The sequence below is a fragment of the Zootermopsis nevadensis genome, unplaced genomic scaffold (genome assembly GCF_977971745.1).
Source record: "Zootermopsis nevadensis isolate Lab colony 2312 unplaced genomic scaffold, Znev_1.0 Znev_ptg000007l, whole genome shotgun sequence".
In the NCBI taxonomy this organism is placed as follows: Eukaryota; Metazoa; Arthropoda; class Insecta; order Blattodea; family Termopsidae; genus Zootermopsis; species Zootermopsis nevadensis.
In genome coordinates, this window is record NW_028259139.1 from 19,192,543 (window position 1) to 19,213,666 (window position 21,124).

At 41.7% G+C, this 21,124-nt stretch overlaps 1 protein-coding gene across 3 annotated transcripts in view; it reads left to right on the plus strand.

Moving 5' to 3' along the window:
- The first annotated feature begins 1,048 nt into the window (after window positions 1–1,048).
- LOC147874678 (transcription-associated protein 1-like) overlaps window positions 1,049–21,124 on the plus strand; it is a 56,310-nt gene continuing 36,234 nt past the window's right edge. For 2 of the 3 annotated variants that reach the window (XR_015534008.1, XR_015534009.1), the window contains exons 1-4: window positions 9,862–9,938; window positions 10,130–10,224; window positions 10,453–10,591; window positions 10,697–10,872. The gene's annotated coding sequence lies outside the window, so the exon portion shown is untranslated. Of the gene's footprint in view, window positions 1,174–1,365; window positions 2,075–2,643; window positions 3,412–4,419; window positions 4,510–9,861; window positions 9,939–10,129; window positions 10,225–10,452; window positions 10,592–10,696; window positions 10,873–21,124 lie in introns of those variants that run through there. The other variant, XM_087344572.1, reaches the window with a different exon arrangement.

Sequence of the window (21,124 nt, forward strand, 5' to 3'; positions counted from 1 at the left end):
AGACATTCGAATTTTGTTCCTGTCTCCTAGTGAAATATGTTGTAATGTTGACTGTCTTTGCGTTGCCACAGCGTTCTCTTCACTTATCGGTTTCAGTTCCCACACTGTTCTAACGTAACGTTAAACTTTCGTGTGTGTGAAATGATGGAGGTTTCAGTCTTTTGAATAAGGGTAGGAGAGGGATAGAGATTGAAATGTTATAAGCTCTCTGCATAATGTCCATATATTCTTAGTAAGAAGTGTGATGGCTCCCCCAGTGGTGAATCGTTTTCCGTTTGCTACGTGAGGAATCACATATAACCACTGTAACTGTCTATAAAGAAATCTAAAATGTCAAGGGATTCTAAAATAACTTCATTTAAAATAGTGTCAGGTTTGCCGTAACGCAAAGAATATTTTTATGAAAATGGATTATACAAATGCTTATTACTCTGGTACATTGCAGCCAAAATACAAATTAACGCAGTTCACTTTAGGATGGCAGGAGCATGTGGGTAAGTGTAGATTAGTACTGAGGGAACGCGATAAGACCACAAAGTTAGGATCGTGGTTACTCAGCTGCATGGAGGGAGGAACAGTCAGGCAAAATTTACCGCAGTGAGGAGATGGTCAGATTCCTGGTTCCCAAAAAAAGGAGGCATAATATTGTTTCTTTAAAGTGGTGCTAAAGAGAATATTTTATATTATGTTTCAGTGAACTACAGCACAGTTTACATTTACAACAAACTCATATATGATGGGTACCTGATGTAAAGTTTATGTAATCACAAATATATTTTGTATTCCTGATAACAACCACAATACTTCATGTGGACAAGAAGGAAGAAGGGCTTTAATTACGTTTCAGGTGCTTATAAGTTTACAAGCTGTGGAGTGGTATTTCAGGCAGCATTTTGTTCGGCAGTGCCGTGTAGTGTTCGCGGATGGGCATGTACCTCAGGGGTATTGTCGGTAGATGACAGGAGAGTTCGTCAGGGTGCGCACATAATGATCATTGAATATCCCTCTTGCTCCGGCGGTTGCGGGATGTGTTCGCTGTTTTTCAGACGTTGCCGTCCCTGCGCGCGAGAAAATGGCGCAGCTCCTCTGCTGGTATTGTTTACTTCGGGCGGCGTGATGGTAGGATGCATGCCCAGTCGAGTGCAGCTTTACTCTCATATATTGCCAGGGCTTGTAAGTTTATTTGAACTGATGTTTGTCATCTTTCTCCCGTGTGAAGTACGTAAAGTGGGAAATATTTTGGTTGCACGAAAGGCCGGATTAGTTGCCAGTAGGTTATTAATGTGGTGTAGATTGCCTTCGTAGTAAGAATTAATACTGGTCTCTCAATGCGGATGTTTATTTCTGTACATGATTTTGTTTCAGGTAGGCTTGAATGCAAGCATATGGGATACTTCAGCCGTTACGCAGTTTCGAGTCCATCATTACTACGGAGGTAGCAAGACTTTGCTCCGTTAGCTGACATGACCCTTGTGCATGATGGACACAATTCATCAGGCGATGCGGTTGGGATGACCCACAGACACGTGGTGGCAGCCTCTGTTTTTGTGACTTGCATGTGGAAATTCAGTTGCTGTTGATTTAAATTTGTGCAAGAGCTTATCGCAGTGAAGAAGGTAGAAGTAAGCAGCTAGGGTTACAGGTTGTAATGTTGGTTACGTGGCCACCACACCACAGTTGCCCACTTTTGATTCCTAGTGACCAAGTATGGGGTGTTTGTAGCATGCCTCACAATGCCACAAGGAAGACCTCAGGCCCTCGTGCGATTATATACCTTGCTTTCCGAGGAGGTGTACGGTTATAGATTAAGTGGGAGTGCCTAGTCTGTCTCAAAGAGGAGTTTGAGATCAGGGGATGTGCTGAGTAGCAACTTTCATGTGAACTGTAGCTGTAGTGTGTGTGGACTGGTTTCAACGAAGACATGGCAGACCAATTTGTCTGAATATCAGCGTTTGAGAAGATCAGTTGTGTGCGTGATGGGGAAGCAGCTTTTTTGGAGTTGGGGACGTGAAGAACCAGACAGAACGAAGCACCTGGAGTGTTTGTGACTTGGATAAGGAATTGCATTATTCAGGTATGTTAGAGAGTAGAGTTTGTTTGCATTCCATAGATCCTTCTTAGGAGTAATCCAAAGGATGCAGTACAAGTCATTTCATACAATAAACATAAACTTCAGGACTTCATTCAATATACGTAAACCTCGGTACTTTTGACACAATTACAAGAACGTGTTTCACATATGAATGTACATAACCTTCAGATTTTGCAATTCAAGTATGAAAGCTAATTTCAGTGCAGGCTTGAATACATTTATATCACAATTTAGAGTTTTAATTGTTGGTGGAAGATTATTAAATAACTTGATACGCGTATAGTACGTTCCTTTTTGACGTTTATAGGGTTAGCATAGACTATACAAAAATTATATGCTTGTAGTTAATTTTTATTTCAGTGTTGTTGAGATTTGTCAAACTCGTTTTTTACATACAAAATAAAAGTCTAGGTGTCCATGAAACCCAAAGTTTGCCCCTTGTCGGTTGAATTCACCTTAGTAGTAGAAGTGCTACAGATGTTGGCTGTGTTGTAGAGGCTTGCCATTTCTTAATCTTTCATTTACGTCCTTTCTCCATGACATCAAAACAGGCGAACCTGAAGGGCATGGACCGACTGGTGTTTACAGACTCCCTTGCTGTCATAATGGGGCACAAGGAGAGGGAGCCGTGTAAGCCAGGACACCTGGCACTTGTTCTTTTCTTGGAGACAGCGATCAACATCCTCGGCTCCAAACCGACGGCAAGCGAACTGTTCGTTAAATATCCACTGAATCAGTGGCAACGGAAGTTGCGTGGGTCTGACGTGACGTGTGTGAGTTGTAGAGTTTGTAGTTGCAGTATTATGACGTGTGGAATAATGCCCCACTTGGCGAATGTTTTAAATTTGCTGGGGGGGAGGAAAGAAAGGCTCCAGTATGAATCTGTAAGCGAGGGAGTTCAGAATTTGTCAGGTCGCTGGTTGTGACCCGTATTTAAAGTTAACTTGTGAATGGGTTTGTAATGAACTTGACAGAATTTGTCTTCTGAAAATGGAAGGTGCTTGTTCATTGGCTAAGGTGGGAGTGTTAACTGCTTGGTGAAGTAAAACTGTGTGTTCTTCGAAGAGTGTGATGTCTTGATTTCTTGAATGTGAATGTATTTTCTCTTTCTGGGAGTAGCAGATTACGAGAAACAGAATGATCCTTCAGATTCTACTGAGCACCATGTGACCTGCTTACTGCCGGCCAGAGAAGCGTTGAAGTACGTGCGGCAACAGTTGGCAGACCGACTTGATGTCAGAAGATTAAACCTGCTGGGACAAAGAAGGAACCTCGAATCCGCAAGAGACTGATATCGGTCTGAACCAGGCATTCGTTGTGTGAGTACATGAGCATTAGAATGTATTTGATGTGGTTGTCGTGTGAGAGAGATGAGTCTGTCCAATTTTATTAGGTACTTTAGATGTTGTGAACTTAAATGTGAGATTTGATATGTTGAAAGACCTATGTGCGGTGAGGGATTGGCATTATTGCAGTATCTGTGGTATGCTAGAGGCATTCATGATTCTCTAGTGAATATATTGTTCATAGGACACCAAAATTGGAGGTTAGGTGTAGCTTGTAGACGAGGGTGGTGACTATTTGTGATAAGGTTTTGTTACATGTGAGATGTGTGCAGTGCTGAGGAGCCTTTAATGTGGTCTGTTTACTAATTAATAAGTGAGCATTTGCTAGTGGAAGTAATTTAGTTTTGTGCACAGTTAGCGGAGCTGCCGGGATATTTTCTGTGCTTTTGGTTAATTTTGAGAGTTTGCTGTGTTGAGCAAGGGGATCGGTTACGAAACTTGTAAGTTTGTGATGTGGTGTTCGTTATGAATTTGGATTTGCTTGCAAAAATGGAGATGACTGTCAGAGGTTCCATTTATTTGAGACTTAACCATAAGTTGAGAGTTGTCAGGTGTCAGTCTCATGGACATGTGATGAGGCTCAGTATTACTTCTGGTATATTCCGTGGTTGGTGGTGGGATAAGGGGATTTGCATTAGGATCGAGGAGTGGTGTGGTTGGTTGGAACCAAGTATAGAAAGGCAGTGCCACTTATGTTTAAATATCAGTGTTGTAATGCAGTTTGGAATATGCAGGGTTCCTAATGACGTAGGATGTGGAAAGAGGCAACTCCATTCTGAATGAATCTGGTTTCATGTGGAAGTCACGGCCATTGCACTTTGGAATTTCCTGGAAACTCGGCTATGCTGTCAGAGGAATTTTGCACTTATCTTCATCCAAGATTGTTTCCTTCCACACAAGAGACTGAACTACTGTCGCAGTTTAAAATATAAGGTGACATTTTCATTGGTCTGTCTTTTACACGAACATTTGTCATTTCAGAGTTGGTGACCATGAAATAATGACTTTTTGTACAGACTGGATGCAGCGGCTTGTCACCGTTTAGATTCAGCTGTAATGAGTATTGCCCAGGTAAATGTTAGGTGGAGGGAATATGTTGTTTGTGGTAATTCTTACTAATATAGAATATCACAAGTTCTTATCTTATAAAAGAATTATTAAGAAATCTGTGAAACTGCCCTCAACTCTCTCCATTTTAATTTTGATTAAACTGATCTTTGCCCGTGGACGTCGTGGTCTCCTACAATTGAACAAAGTTTGGGGTAAGGGATTCCTAATTATAAAGATTGTTGTTCATCACATTTAATGTTTTCGTCTGCATTTGTGAACTCGTGTAAGAGAATTAAACTTTTTTAACACAATTTCAAGTAACATTAGATTGATTTCTGTTTGTTCACGGCATCATTTATAATAAAAGAATATTCCAGTAGGCAATTAACATTTTACAATTTTAAAGGAATTAAACGTGTTTCGTAGCCCAGAATCTTAATAAAAATATGTGGATCTTAAGAAGTGGGGTTTATATTCTGAACAATAATTCTATCGCTTTACAATTCCTGATACATCGACATTATTAAAGCTTTTTAGGGAACTGAGAAGAAATTTTATTCCGGTTTCACAAGCCTAATTATCGACGATCTCCCTACATCAGCAGATTAAATCCGGGGAATGCTTGCTATTGTTTAGTGCAAAGTATTTATGGGTGCAAAACGTGGTCTTTCACATTGAGGGAGGAACATAGACTGAGGGTCTCTGAGAACAGAGTGTCGAGGAAGATGTCTGGACCCAAAATGGGAGTGGGACGGATAACAGAGAAAAATGCATGACGAGCTCCTCAGCCGATGTTTTTAGGGCGAGTTGAAAGTTTACAAGGCCTGAAGGGAACACCTCGGCGTAGGTGGGAGGATAACATTAAGACGAATCTTACGGAGATGGGTCTCAATGGAGTGAACTGGATGCAACTGACTCAGGATAGACCCCGGTGGCAGGCTTTTGTGAACACGATGATGTACCCGACAGACATTAAGGTGGCTCATAAATCCTTTGAAAGTGTGACAAAGTTCAAATACTTGGGAACAAAAAAAACGATTCAAAATGATGCTCACGACGAAGTTAGGAGGAGACTAAATTCCGGAAATGCTTGCAACTTCTCAGTTCAAAATATTTTGTCTTCCCGTCTGATTTCTAAGAACCTGAAGATTAAAATATACAAAACATTAATTTTGCCTGTTGTTTTGTATGGGTGCGAAACATGGTCTCTCACTCTGAGGGAGGAACACAGATTGCAGGTGTTTGAGAATCGGATGTTGAGGAGGATATTTGGGCCTAGGAGGGAAGACGATGGGGCGTGGAGAAAACTGCATAATGATGTTCTCCTCTCCCAGTATTGTCAGGGTGATTAAGTCGAGAAGAATGAGATGGGTGGAACATGTAGCGCGCATGGATGGGGCAAGAGGTGTGCACCGGGAAGCCTGAGGGGGAGAGACCTCTGGGGAGACCTAGACGTAGATGGGAGGATAACCTCAGGCAGGAGGAAGCCTGAGGGGAAGAGACCTCTGGGGAGACCGAGACGTAGATGGGAGGATAATGTCAGGCGGGATCTGTGGGAGATAGGAGTTGAAGGAGACTGGATTTTGTTGGCCCAGGACAGAGCTTTGGTTAATTCGGTGATGAACCTTCGGGTTCGGTAAGCCATCTAGTTAGTTAGTCAATCGGTCAACGACATGGCCAGCTTTCTTATTAATTATGATTGTCCCAGTTGGCGCTACTCGCAACAGTTACCTTCGTTGCAACTAAAGGTACGACATTTTATTTTACATCCATTGTCCTAGCACTGTGCGAGATTATGTCAAGAACTTCTTTACAGTTCGTGTACTGATTAAGTTACAAGTTCACGCTGCAACCTGTAGCAACTAGATATCGTGTCAGTGTTAACTGATTTTCCGTTTATTCATGCAAGTGGAATGGGACATAATGGCCACCCGATATGTAGGACTGTTTGTAGTGGCAGCGTGCTGCAATGGAGTGCGATACTGACCGGGTTAATACGACCCACACAATCGTATGTCCCAGTGACGCATTAAACCACGGAAGACATTGTAAACAACCTTGACTTAATCACATTAACGTATAGATGCTTCTGGAGTGTGTGCCCATAAGTATAGCTGTTTGAATGGATTTATCTGAAATGACATATGGGAATACCTCCCCCTACAAGCGTTGATGGGTACCTCATTCAGGCGTAAGCTCCCAGTCTATTTGCGCAAACGCAATTATGACAGAAACAATATCTGCTGTGGAAACCTCAAATCTTACAATATAGTTCTGGTTTGAGGGGGTAAGTAGAGGATTACATGACCTACCAAGCTAAGATGCTAGCCAAACCTCGACTGCTAACACTTAATTGTTCATCATGGAAGATAAATTACGATCCAAAAACTCAACTGCCAAAGTTTTAACTCCCCTGACCCCCATCCCGTAGTGGGGTTTGGCCAACACTTTTGAAAAAGTCACGCTTTGCCACTGTGGGAATTCGTTTTCGAAATTTTTTGCTCAGAATATAACTTTTGGGCCAAGCTGGTGCGGCATTACTTTTCTCTCTTTAACTCCCTCTGCATTTATGACCTCCCCCCCCATCTGGACACATCACATCAACTGGATGCTGTATGGACGTAGAATACCACGCGGCAAACACATACGTACTGTGGCAAAGTCCGTCATAAATAAATATGAATCTGCCTTCAATGTGTGGATAATGGCAACCCATATCAACATGAGTACCATCAGACATACATGAATGTACAAAAGAAATGTATCTAATCTCGATCTTGTGTGTACATGGGATATACGGATATCCGCACGTAGGAACGTTGAAACTTCGATATCAGCAGACGTGCGTGATTACACCAAACGCACTGATGATAATGTTTGGCATGTATTGCCTTACGTCAGTGGTCCCCAACCTTTTTTTTCCTTTCTCTGGACAAATAAGATACGGACACCAAATAATACACAAAACAACACGACGTTTATTGATACAAGAAACCACGCAATAAAAAATACGTAATTTTGTAAGTACAATTATTATTACTCAAGTGGGAAGTTAGTGTGATGTTTGGCGCTGCATTTTATCGGCCAGTTTTTCAAATTTGGGAGTGTAGGATGATGTTGCTGCTCGCAATCGTCAAGATGGGCATTAGTACGTAGAGAACTGTGCTTTGATTTTATAATGTTCATGGTTGAACGGCATTTATTATTCAGTATAACCTCTTTCCGTATCAACGCGGGCACCGCGTTGGGGACCACTGTTGTACATTATTTCGCCCTCACATCTTCATCAGTTATCAGAGTGATTATTCTCTTGTAACATTGATGTCACTGTTAGGTCAAGGTCATGACAAAGTCAAGACAAGATCGCCCCAATAGTTTGCCAGATAGAGGTCTTTAAAATTCTCAAGGTCATACGTATTTATGCCAAACGGTAAATACCTGATTGACCATACTCATGTCAAAATGAGGTCACGTATAGGTCAAGGATACTGGTCTTAAAAAATCTCAAGGTTATACCTTCTCACCAATATTTCTGCTAGCCAGCCACCCTAGGGCCACACCCTTTACCCCAGGGCCACTACCCCAGTCGCACCCCTTCCCAGGGCTATTCCCTTCTTTGGGCCAACCCTCATGATCACACCTACCCAGGATCCCCCCCCGGGACCATCCCCTCAGGATCCCTGCAGCATCACCATATCCCAGGAACCACAGCATCCCCTAGGACCCCAGGATTCCCTGGACACTGCCCTCTAGGACCACGGCAGGATCCCCGAAGACAATCACCTCCAGGATTCCTCGGATTTACCAGGACTCCCCATGACCATCCTAGTATTTCCCACAGATTTCCTAGGATCCCCACCAAGGATTCCCTACCCAGATCTAGCAGAATCTGCCACCAAACATTTCCAACAGAATTTCCCACGATCGCAACCCATGATTCCCAGGATATTCCCCTGGATTCACCACATAATATTACCCACGATCCTGCAGGATTCCCCACCAAAAATCCCCATATTATCCCACATAGGATCCACAACCAGAATTCAAAACGCACGCCCTAACCCCCGCGCCCTAACCCCCGCGCCCTAACCCCCCGCGCCCTAAACCCCCGCGCCCTAAACCCCCGCGCCCTAAACCCCCGCGCCCTAAACCCCCGCGCCCTAACCCCCCGCGCCCTAACCCCCGCGCCCTAACCCCCGCGCCCTAACCCCCGCGCCCTAACCCCCGCGCCCTAACCCCCGCGCCCTAACCCCCGCGCCCTAAACCCCGCGCCCTAACCCCCGCGCCCTAACCCCCGCGCCCTAACCCCCGCGCCCTAACCCCCGCGCCCTAACCCCCGCGCCCTAACCCCCGCGCCCTAACCCCCGCGCCCTAACCCCCGCGCCCTAACCCCCGCGCCCTAACCCCCGCGCCCTAACCCCCGCGCCCTAACCCCCGCGCCCTAACCCCCGCGCCCTAACCCCCGCGCCCTAACCCCCGCGCCCTAACCCCCGCGCCCTAACCCCCGCGCCCTAACCCCCGCGCCCTAACCCCCGCGCCCTAACCCCCGCGCCCTAACCCCCGCGCCCTAACCCCCGCGCCCTAACCCCCGCGCCCTAACCCCCGCGCCCTAACCCCCGCGCCCTAACCCCCGCGCCCTAACCCCCGCGCCCTAACCCCCGCGCCCCACGAAGGGAGGTGGAGGCCCAGGCCGTTTCTTGAGCGAGCAGAGTCGCGGACCCGGCTCCGGACAATGGCCCGGGCGCCGGGTTCCAACGAACCGCCCGAGTCGGACGAGTCCAACTCGTTGGCTTTGCGCTCGCACGCTACAGAAAACAGGACCTCGTGGGCGAGGCGAGTCGTTCAACTCTTTCGACTAACCGACCTGGCAACAGATCTTGTCTAGGGGATATAGCAAGAGCATAGTAAGATTAGGTATAATAAGAGGACCACTCAAAATTCGAAAATTGTACCAGCAGCGAAAGAGCAGTAATTGATATGGAATAATACCGACAGGGGGGCTCAACCCCAGCCGCTAAGTGGTCATAGGAACTTAAAACAAACCTCTTAAAGTAAAATAATAACTTGCGCCCTCTGTGCGGTACGGCGCTTGTGGTGGGTCCCGATGTTCCCGCACAGAGGACGCTGCCGTTTATTTTACGTTTTTCGAGCCTTGTTTTATTCTCTACGACCATTTACAGTCTGAGGCTGACCCTCCGTCCCGCGATTTGGTTTCATTCTATTAAATCATTGAGTTTTCGCTGCTCGTAGTATTTTCGCTTTTAGTGTTTTATTACTGGACGTATAATTTTATCTGCCCCTTAGTCATCTCTGCCGACGCCAGTTGGATGAGTTTTTTATCTTTGCCTTTCCCAGCATGCTCCGCGAAACTTGTTTTCTCCGAACAAGTTGAGTTTTTCCCGGTTGTCTGTCTCCTGCTTCGGTACAGCGCGGATGTACGCAGTCTTTACGTAAGTTGGGGCTTCAGTCGGCCATTTTGATATTACGTCTCAGCTTGTGTTTGGTTTAATTCTCGATTTATTCGACAGCCAAAGAGTTGTTGAAGCTTTCGTGGTGGTAATACGAGGCTCTAGATAACGACCCTGACTTATAGGCATTTGTGTCTGGCGTGATATAAGATCGTCTATATATTTTTCTCTAGGACTGTGGCAACGCACAGGCGAGAGTACATGTGTCCTGTTGTGTGTCCCCGGGTGCTACGTCTTGTACAACGAGAGCCTACTTAAGTCATTCAAGGTGAGTTGCATGAAATATTCCGTCCTCTGAAGTAGAGAGTTCTGAAAGTACGTTGAGAGAAAAACTTATATTGCGTGCTGTTCCCGATACAACGTGACTTGGCCTACGTCACACAAGACAAGATGGCCGAAATGACGTTGCAACACTGAACTAAGTATTCTGAGATATTATTCTATTTTACGTTTTGATTGTTCTGTGATTCTGCCCACGCATTCCGTCTCCTTCTAGGTCAGTGGTAACAACCACGTGACACTCGTTCAAGACTTGAGGTTTACGGTGCGGTGAGGATGACGGCCGCTTACATCGTGAGGTCGCTAACACGACAACCCGAAAATTATATTACAGCAGCAGCGAACTAAGGACTCCGGTGAGTACAATGAGAAATTGTCAGATAATGCCCACTGATCGAGTTTCAGAGCGTACGTACAGAAGCGACGTAATTATAAATTCTTGTCATTATGTCTGCTTTGAGGTGATTGGCGGAGCCCTCTTCACATTCACGGTGATTATGATATCATCATTCTTCATCGCCGTCGTGAACCTCTGAACCAGAAGATTTTACCACGTCTCGCTCCTGGACGCAGCTCTGTGACGTCGTCTGGCTCGAGACGTCTGAAACGATGAGGCACCAGCGAGCGATGGACTCGGGTGAGTACGGTGATGTATTATTTCGAGGTTGATTAAAAATTATAATGACTTTCGTAGATAGTGTTCTGTGGGAAATTAGAAATTAGTATGTCTCGACGGTAATGTAGTGTCTGAGTAAAGCCTGGTCTGCGTGGATGGGGTTTCGCGAAGGTACCGATATCGCCAAAATCAAAGAATGTTTGAAACCCCCCCCCCCCCCCCCCCCCCTACGTACGGTAAGGAATCGAGTTCTTTTATGAGTTGGAAAGAGAAAGGAAAAGTTACAGATCATTTGAGAATTGGAAAAGGAGAAAATGCAGACAATCACAGAGACGTTGCGTGTCCGGTGATAGACACGCACACTTGCGGTATGAGACCAGTTTCTTGCGTCTGTCTTGTTGTAAACATGTACGGCAGTCATCGTGTAGCTGACAGTCGTTTAACTGGTCAAAGCCTTTCTCTTCGTGTATAGACACAGAAATTTTAAAAACTGACTGGTCGTCCTTACTTCATTTCTGTTGGATAAATTTCGTAAGGAAATGCTGTTGGTGTTAGGTGGACCGAGTATTGCGTACGGAGTCTGTATTGATTTGGATTAGCCGTCTGCCATGGACGCGACTGAGTAGGCGTTCTTTACGCGGTGATGGAATTAGACAGAGCTGCTAGAATGTAGTGCTGTATAGAGCAGAGGTTCCCAAAATATGGAGAAACATTTTCAACATCCTTTGCTTGATTGAGGCAGTCATCAGAACGAAGTATCGTTCTGCGTTGTATCCCGAAGGATGGTGATGGGATACAGGAGCGTAGACCAAGAGGAATAATTCAGTCCGTACCGCGAAGAAAACACAACTCTTCACCATTACGAAGATCAACTGGTTAACGCTGTTTAAGGAAATGATCGCTGTTTACAGTGAGAATCGTAGTTCGTCTGAATTATATTTAAGAATTCAGTCCGTACCGCGAAGAAAACACAACTCTTCACCATTACGAAGATCAACTGGTTAACGCTGTTTAAGGAAATGATCGCTGTTTATTCCGAGAATCGTAGATCGTCTGAATAATATTTAAGAATTCAGTCCGTACCGCGAAGAAAACACAACTCTTCACCATTACGAAGATCAACTGGTTAACGCTGTTTAAGGAAATGATCGATGTTCATTCCGAGAATCGTAGTTTGTCTGAATAATATTTAAGAATTCAGACCGTACCGCGAAGAAAACACAACACTTCACCATTACGAAGATCAACTGGTTAACGCTGTTTAAGGAAATGATCGCTGTTCATGCCGAGAATCGTAGTTTGTCTGAATAATATTTAAGAATTCAGTCCGTACCGCGAAGAAAACACAACACTTCACCATTACGAAGATCAACTGGTTAACGCTGTTTAAGGAAATGATCGCTGTTTATTCCGAGAATCGTAGATCGTCTGAATAATATTTAAGAATTCAGTCCGTACCGCGAAGAAAACACAACTCTTCACCATTACGAAGATCAACTGGTTAACGCTGTTTAAGGAAATGATCGCTGTTCATTCCGAGAATCGTAGTTTGTCTGAATAATATTTAAGAATTCAGTCCGTACCGCGAAGAAAACACAACACTTCACCATTACGAAGATCAACTGGTTAACGCTGTTTAAGGAAATGATCGCTGTTCATTCCGAGAATCGTAGTTTGTCTGAATAATATTTAAGAATTCAGTCCGTACCGCGAAGAAAACACAACTCTTCACCATTACGAAGATCAACTGGTTAACGCTGTTTAAGGAAATGATCGCTGTTCATTCCGAGAATCGTAGTTTGTCTGAATAATATTTAAGAATTCAGTCCGTACCGCGAAGAAAACACAACTCTTCACCATTACGAAGATCAACTGGTTAACGCTGTTTAAGGAAATGATCGCTGTTTATTCCGAGAATCGTAGTTTGTCTGAATAATATTTAAGAATTCAGTCCGTACCGCGAAGAAAACACAACTCTTCACCATTACGAAGATCAACTAGTTAACGCTGTTTAAGGAAATGATCGCTGTTTATTCCGAGAATCGTAGATCGTCTGAATAATATTTAAGAATTCAGTCCGTACCGCGAAGAAAACACAACTCTTCACCATTACGAAGATCAACTGGTTAACGCTGTTTAAGGAAATGATCGCTGTTTATTCCGAGAATCGTAGATCGTCTGAATAATATTTAAGAATTCAGTCCGTACCGCGAAGAAAACACAACTCTTCACCATTACGAAGATCAACTGGTTAACGCTGTTTAAGGAAATGATCGCTGTTCATTCCGAGAATCGTAGTTTGTCTGAATAATATTTAAGAATTCAGTCCGTACCGCGAAGAAAACACAACACTTCACCATTACGAAGATCAACTGGTTAACGCTGTTTAAGGAAATGATCGCTGTTCATTCCGAGAATCGTAGTTTGTCTGAATAATATTTAAGAATTCAGTCCGTACCGCGAAGAAAACACAACACTTCACCATTACGAAGATCAACTGGTTAACGCTGTTTAAGGAAATGATCGCTGTTTATTCCGAGAATCGTAGATCGTCTGAATAATATTTAAGAATTCAGTCCGTACCGCGAAGAAAACACAACTCTTCACCATTACGAAGATCAACTGGTTAACGCTGTTTAAGGAAATGATCGCTGTTCATTCCGAGAATCGTAGTTTGTCTGAATAATATTTAAGAATTCAGTCCGTACCGCGAAGAAAACACAACACTTCACCATTACGAAGATCAACTGGTTAACGCTGTTTAAGGAAATGATCGCTGTTCATTCCGAGAATCGTAGTTTGTCTGAATAATATTTAAGAATTCAGTCCGTACCGCGAAGAAAACACAACACTTCACCATTACGAAGATCAACTGGTTAACGCTGTTTAAGGAAATGATCGCTGTTTATTCCGAGAATCGTAGATCGTCTGAATAATATTTAAGAATTCAGTCCGTACCGCGAAGAAAACACAACTCTTCACCATTACGAAGATCAACTGGTTAACGCTGTTTAAGGAAATGATCGCTGTTCATTCCGAGAATCGTAGTTTGTCTGAATAATATTTAAGAATTCAGTCCGTACCGCGAAGAAAACACAACACTTCACCATTACGAAGATCAACTGGTTAACGCTGTTTAAGGAAATGATCGCTGTTCATTCCGAGAATCGTAGTTTGTCTGAATAATATTTAAGAATTCAGTCCGTACCGCGAAGAAAACACAACTCTTCACCATTACGAAGATCAACTGGTTAACGCTGTTTAAGGAAATGATCGCTGTTCATTCCGAGAATCGTAGTTTGTCTGAATAATATTTAAGAATTCAGTCCGTACCGCGAAGAAAACACAACTCTTCACCATTACGAAGATCAACTGGTTAACGCTGTTTAAGGAAATGATCGCTGTTTATTCCGAGAATCGTAGTTTGTCTGAATAATATTTAAGAATTCAGTCCGTACCGCGAAGAAAACACAACTCTTCACCATTACGAAGATCAACTAGTTAACGCTGTTTAAGGAAATGATCGCTGTTTATTCCGAGAATCGTAGTTTGTCTGAATTATATTTAAGAATTCAGTCCGTACCGCGAAGAAAACACAACTCTTCACCAATCGATAAGACATAATAGAGTATGAATATCATTAACTTACCTGTGGCATGACGTCCATACAAAATGTCAATAATTTCTGAGCATCCATTCCCTTTTTCCAAAATTCGTGCGCAGGAAACCATTTTGCACTGATGCAGATTACCCCGTTTTGGTTGGTTTGGGTTAGGTTAGGTTAGGTTAGTGGGGCACCTGCGCAGACGTTGTTGCGCAGTGCAGTCGTATGACTTGCGCATGTGAGGGCACCTTAAGCTCGTTATGGTTTATTGTATATTATTAAACACTCAAAAATTTGATTCCGTCACTTTAAAAAGTATATTATATTCTGGGCTTCACTTTCATACCTGATTTAATTTTTTTACAAAGATATTTTATTGGACACATAACTTTCAGTAATAGGAAGTACACCAATCACTTATCACTTAAATATGATGTTATTGAATATTTCATTGTGGAAGTATATATGTTGTCACACGAAGAATAATTTATTAAAATATTTTTTTAATTTTATATTACACTACATGTAATTACTACAGTGACCCCAGTCATCGTTATAAAGAATAAATGTTCTCAAATTACATAGGTCCAGTTTCTGCAGATACGCGATGTCTGTATATGATTTAGGTGTTACTAACTCGTACAAACGTCTTTACTGAGCACACATGGCATGGAAATGTCCATTCACTGAAGTCGTATGTCTCAATGTGACGAACCGCATATATTCTTGCATGTTATGTTGGATTGATGTTTCACTTGTTTCTATTCTAACACGACACCGATAAGACATCCTTACATTGAGATTCATTATAGGTAGCACCCGTTAATACGTGATGGAACGGTGGTAATTAATCTTCTTAATGGTCCCGAAGAACTCTATTTCTAGAACACAAATTTAGGTTGATACTGACCGACGGAAATCGAATAATTCTAACCGTAGTTTAATGGCGACTAGTCAAATGGAACCAGCCAACTGTTCCAAGACAGGACCAGTACTGACTGGCTTCTGATTGGTCCTCGATGCCATTCGAAAGTATTGATTTCTTTCCATTTAGGTCGTCACAGGTGGAACGTCTTATCTTTTGTTCCGTATTTTTCCGATAGACTGCGTCTTTGTGTTTGTACGTCGTGTCCTCGAGTAAATGTGAGGCAATATTTTCGATATATTTTGTAGAAGTTTGACATAGGACACCAATATGTTACCACAAGTTTGACGTGCGCCACGAATTCCGCGCCCACCAAACATTGCATTTGATGTACCAGAGATTTATATTCAGTTTCTTTGTGAGGCAATTTATATTAATAAATGACGTACTATCATTCACGTATGTTTATTCCGATTCTTTCGTTACATGATACTTATTTATAGTGAGTTAGATTGGGTCATCGTTACGCATGAATCTGCTACGTATTTGCGTCAACATCTACACTGCATCAATTTTGGAAGAAATATTTCTTGTGGAAACAATGTAATTTTAGACGATTTATGATGTATTACACGCACATAAGCACTAATTGTGTTATATAGGTATTTTGTGAGCGCTTAATATCGTTATTGATAAGTGGTCGAGGGCGACATTGCGCATCGTCCACCTCACGACTTTGATGCCTTCGTGCGAATTTCTAAATCTCGATAAGACATGATAGAGTATGAATATCATTAACTTACCTGTGGCATGACGTCCATACAAAATTTCAATAATATCTGAGCATCCATTCGGTTTTTCCAAAATTCGTGCACAGGAAACCATTTTGCACTGATGCAGATTACCCCGTTTTGGTTGGTTTGGGTTAGGTTAGGTTAGGTTAGTGGGGCACCTGCGCAGACGTTGTTGCGCAGTGCAGTCGTATGACTTGCGCATGTGAGGGCACCTTGAGCTCGTTATGGTTAATTGTATATTATTAAACACTCAAAAATTCGATTCCGTCACTTTAAAAAGTATATTATATTCTGGGCTTCACTTTCATACCTGATTTAATTTTTATACAAGATTATTTTATTGGACACATACTTTCAGTAATAGGAAGTACACCAATCACTTATCACTTAAATATGATGTTATTGAATATTTCATTGTGGAAGTATATATGATGTTACACGAAGTATAATTTATTAAAATATTTATTTAATTTTATATTACACTACATGTAATTACTACAGTGACCCCAGTCATCGTTATAAAGAATAAATGTTCTCAAATTACATAGGTCCAGCTTCTGCAGTTATGCGATGTCTGTATATAATTTACGTGTTACTAACTCGTACAAACGTCTTTACTGAGCACACATGGCATGGAAATGTCCTTTCACTGAAGTCGTATATCTCAATGTGGCGAAACGCATATATTCTTGCATGTTATGTTGGATTGTTTTTTCAATTGTTTCTATTCTCACACGTCACCGAGAAGACATCCTTACACTGAGAATCAGTGTAGGTAGCACCCGTTAATACTTGATTGAACGGTGATAATTAATCTTGTTATTGATCCCGAAGAACTCTATTCCTAGAACACAAAGTTGCGTTGATACTGACCGACCGGTATCAAATAATGCCAACCGTAGTTTAATGGCGACTATTCCAATGGGACCAGCCGACTGTTCCAAGACAAAATCAGTACTGTCTGTCTTCTGATTGGTCCTCGATTCCATTCGAAAGTATTGATTTCTTTCCATTTAGGTCGTCACAGGTGGAACGTCTTATCTTTGGTTCCGTATTTTTCCGATAGACTGCGTCTTTGTGTTTGTACTTCGTGTCCTCGAGTAAATGTTAGGCAATATTTTCGATATATTTTGTAGACATTTGACATAGGACACCAATATGTTACCTCAAGTTTGACGTGCGCCATGAATTCCGCGTCCACCAAACATTGCAATTGATGTACCAGAGATTTATATTCAGTTTCTTTGTGAGGCAATTTATATGAATAAATGACGTACTATCATTCACGTATGTTTATTCCGATTCTTTCGTTACATGATACTTATTTATAGTGAGTTAGATTGGGTCATCGTTACGCATGAATCTGCTACGTATTTGCGTCAACATCTACACTGCATCAATTTTGGAAGAAATATTTCTTGTGGAAACATTATGTAATTTTAGACGTGTTATGATGTATTACACGCATATAAGCACTAATTGTGTTATATGGGGATTGTGTGAGCGCTTAATATCGTTGTTGATAAGTGGTCGTGGCCGACTTTGCGCATCATCCACCTCACGACTTTGATGCCTTCGTTCGAATTTCTAAAAGGCGATAAGACATAAGAGATTATGAATATCATTAACTTACCTGTGGCATGACGTCCATACAAAATTTCAATAATTTCTGAGCAACCATTCGCTTTTTCCAAAATTCGTGCGTAGGAAACCATTTTGCACTGATGCAGATTACCCCGTTTTGGTTGGTTTGGGTTAGGTTTGGTTAGGTTAGGTTAGGTTAGTGGGGCACCTGCGCAGACGTTGTTGCGCAGTGCAGTCGTATGACTTGCGCATGTGAAGGCACCTTGAGCTCGTTATGATTAATTGTATATTATTAAAAACTCAAAAATTCGATTCCGTCACTTTAAAAAGTATATTATATTCTGGGCTTCACTTTCATACCTGATTTAATTTTTTTACAAGGATATTTTATTGGACACATACTTTCAGTATTTGCAAGTACACCAATCACTTATCACTTAAATATGATGTTATTGAATATTTCATTGTGGAAGTATATATGTTGGTACACGAAGAATAATTTATTAAAATATTTATTTAATTTTATATTACACTACATGTAATTACTACAGTGACCCCAGTCATCGTTATAAAGAATAAATGTTCTCAAATTACATAGGTTCAGCTTCTGCAGTTACGCGATGTCTGTATATAATTTACGTGTTACTAACTCGTACAAACGTCTTTACTGAGCACACATGGCATGGAAATGCCCTTTCACTTAAGTCGTATGTCTCAATGTGGCGAACCGCACACATTCTTGCGTGTTATGTTGGATTGTTGTTTCAATTGTTTCTATTCTCACACGTCACCGAGAAGACATCCTTACACTGAGATTCAGTGTAGGTAGCACCCGTTAATACTTGATTGAACGGTGGTAATTAATCTTGTTAATGGTCCCGAAGAACTCTATTCCTAAAACAGAAAGTTGCGTTGATACTGACCGACCGGTATCAAATAATCCGAACCGTAGTTTAATGGCGACTATTCCAATGGGACCAGCCGACTGTTCCAAGACAGAATCAGTACTGACTGTCTTCTGATTGGTCCTCGATGCCATTCGAAAGTATTGATTTCTTTCCATTTAGGTCGTCACAGATGGCACGTCTTATCTTTGGTTCCGTATTTCCTGCGATAGACTGCGTCTTTGTGTTTGTACGTCGTGTCCTCGAGTAAATGTGAGGCAATATTTTCGATATATTTTGTAGAAGTTTGACATAGGACACCAATATGTTACCACAAGTTTGACGTGCGCCACGAATTCCGCGCCCACCAAACATTGCAATTCATGTACCAGAGATTTATATTCAGTTTCTTTGTGAGGCAATTTATATTAATAAATGACGTACTATCATTCACTATGTTTATTCCGATTCTTTCGTTACATGATACTTATTTATAGTGAGTTAGATTGGGTCATCGTTACGCATGAATCTGCTACGTATTTGCGTCAACATCTACACTGCATCAATTTTGGAAGAAATATTTCTTGTGGAAACAATGTAGTTTTAGACGATTTATGATTTATTACACGCATATAAGCACTAATTGTGTTATATAGGTATTTTGTGAGCGCTTAATATCGTTATTGATAAGTGGTCGTGGCCGACCTTGCGCATCCTCCACCTCACGACTTTGATGCCTTCGTGCGAATTTCTAAAAGTCGATAAGACATAATAGAGTATGAATATCATTAACTTACCTGTGGCATGATGTCCATACAAAATTTCAATAATTTCTGAGCATCCATTCGGTTTTTCCAAAATTCGTGCGCAGGAAACCATTTTGCACTGATGCAGATTACCCCGTTTTGGTTGGTTTGGGTTAGGTTAGGTTAGGTTAGTGGGGAACCTGCGCAGACGTTGTTGCGCAGTGCAGTCGTATGACTTGCGCATGTGAGGTCACCTTGAGCTCGTTATGGTTAATTGTATATTATTAAACACTCAAAAATTCGATTCCGTCACTTTAAAAAGTATATTATATTCTGGGCTTCACTTTCATACCTGATTTAATTTTTTTACAAAGATATTTTATTGGACACATACTTTCAGTAATTGCAAGTACACCAATCACTTATCACTTAAATATGATGTTATTGAATATTTCATTGTGGAAGTATATATGATGTTACACGAAGTATAATTTATTAAAATATTTATTTAATTTTATATTACACTACATGTAATTACTACAGTGACCCCAGTCATCGTTATAAAGAATAAATGTTCTCAAATTACATAGGTCCAGCTTCTGGAGTTATGCGATGTCTGTATATAATTTACGTGTTACTAACTCGTACAAACGTCTTTACTGAGCACACATGGCATGGAAATGTCCTTTCACTGAAGTCGTATATCTCAATGTGGCGAAACGCATATATTCTTGCATGTTATGTTGGATTGTTTTTTCAATTGTTTCTATTCTCACACGTCACCGAGAAGACATCCTTACACTGAGATTCAGTGTAGGTAGCACCCGTTAATACTTGATTGAACGGTGGTAATTAATCTTGTTAATGGTCCCGAAGAACTCTATTCCTAGAACACAAAGTTACGTTGATACTGACCGACCGGTATCAAATAATCCCAACCGTAGTTTAATGGCGACTATTCCAATGGGACCAGCCGACTGTTCCAAGACAGAATCAGTACTGTCTGTCTTCTGATTGGTCCTCGATGCCATTCGAAAGTATTGATTTCTTTCCATTTAGGTCGTCACAGGTGGAACGTCTTATCTTTTGTTCCGTATTTTTCCGATAGACTGCGTCTTTGTGTTTGTACTTCGTGTTCTCGAGTAAATGTGAGGCAATATTTTCGATATATTTTGTAGACATTTGACATAGGACACCAATATGTTACCACAAGTTTGACGTGCGCCATGAATTCCGCGTCCACCAAACATTGCAATTGATGTACCAGAGATTTATATTCAGTTTCTTTGTGAGGCAATTTATATGAATAAATGACGTACTATCATTCACGTATGTTTATTCCGATTCTTTCGTTACATGATACTTATTTATAGTGAGTTAGATTGGGTCATCGTTACGCATGAATCTGCTACGTATTTGCGTCAACATCTACACTGCATCAATTTTGGAAGAAATATTTCTTGTGGAAACATTATGTAATTTTAGACGTGTTATGATGTATTACACGCATATAAGCACTAATTGTGTTATATGGGGATTGTGTGAGCGCTTAATATCGTTATTGATAAGTGGTCGTGGCCGACTTTGCGCATCCTCCACCTCACGACTTTGATGCCTTCCTGCGAATTTTTAAAAAGCGATAAGACATAATAGAGTATGAATATCATTAACTTACCTGTGGCATGACGTCCATACAAAATTTCAATAATTTCTGAGCATCCATTCGGTTTTTCCAAAATTCGTGCGCAGGAAACCATTTAGCACTGATGCAGATTACCCCGTTTTGGTTGGTTTGG